Source organism: Octodon degus, unplaced genomic scaffold, assembly GCF_000260255.1.
Source record: "Octodon degus isolate 3935 unplaced genomic scaffold, OctDeg1.0 scaffold00162, whole genome shotgun sequence".
NCBI classification, from domain to species: Eukaryota; Metazoa; Chordata; class Mammalia; order Rodentia; family Octodontidae; genus Octodon; species Octodon degus.
The window spans coordinates 889,781-890,640 of record NW_004524738.1 but is presented as its reverse complement, the minus strand read 5'-3'; the positions used below and the strand labels follow the sequence as shown (position 1 = coordinate 890,640).

The 860-nt window shown below is 49.1% G+C and overlaps 1 long non-coding RNA gene across 1 annotated transcript in view; it reads left to right on the top strand.

Annotated features, from left to right (window-relative positions):
• Positions 1–854, top strand: part of LOC111813054 — a 13,914-nt gene extending 13,060 nt beyond the window's left edge. Inside the window, exon 3 of the long non-coding RNA XR_002818394.1 lies at positions 733–854. This is a non-coding gene — a long non-coding RNA (uncharacterized LOC111813054). The remainder of the gene's footprint in view (positions 1–732) is intronic.
• The last annotated feature ends 6 nt before the right edge of the window (positions 855–860 follow it).

Here is an 860-nt window from a genome sequence, read left to right as displayed (position 1 = left end):
GAGTTAACTTTAGGAAAGCAAGCATCTCTCGCAGAGCTCGCGCCATGGAGCATCTGCATAGCCTCTTTAATTGCCTGCCTCTTCTTAGACTACAATTTCCTTGGGGCAGGCACTGGCCTCTCATAACTGGGCCCCTTGGGCTTCACATGAGGCCCAGAGGATTGCAGAAGCTTTGATTTTTTTTTTTTCGTATTTCCTTGGTTTTCTCCTTTAACATGCAAGTCCTGTCACCAGCCAACCCCACAGCTCTTATTTTCAGAGAACCCAAAGAAAGCTTTGCCCCTGCAATTGACTGATACATGTCACTGGGCCCCGAGTGCCCCCCTCCATGCACTAATGAGAACAGGAGGGCTCCAGAGGGACTCAGGGGCACATCTGTCTCAGGAACGTTGCAGGCTAAGGCAGATCTGCAGGCATAATGTTCCCATAAGCGCTGTATTCCCCTAGAATGAAAGGCCAAGAGAGTTGCCAAGGATTAGCTTTGGAACTAGGCTTGAGACCAAACTGTAAACGGAGATGGAGGAAGGCATGGGATTCTGATTGGGAGGTCAGATTGGTGGAAGAGGGACGGAGTGTCGCACAAGCACTGACCTTGCCCCAATCCATCTTGGCTAAAGGGAGGAAGAGGCAACGGAGGAAAAGTGGGAGGAGATGGAAATAGGATATGTAAGACATATGAATAATAAAGATTTAAATAATGACACAGGCTTTCATGTTTTTATTCACATACAGGTAAGTCTACCCAAGGACCTCTTCGGTTGTCCCTGCTGAGCTTGGAGAGAGCAAAGTGACAGCTTCTTTACTTTTCCTGGGGTGAGACTCGGCCTCGGCCTCAGCCTTGGCCTTGGGCATGCTAGGAT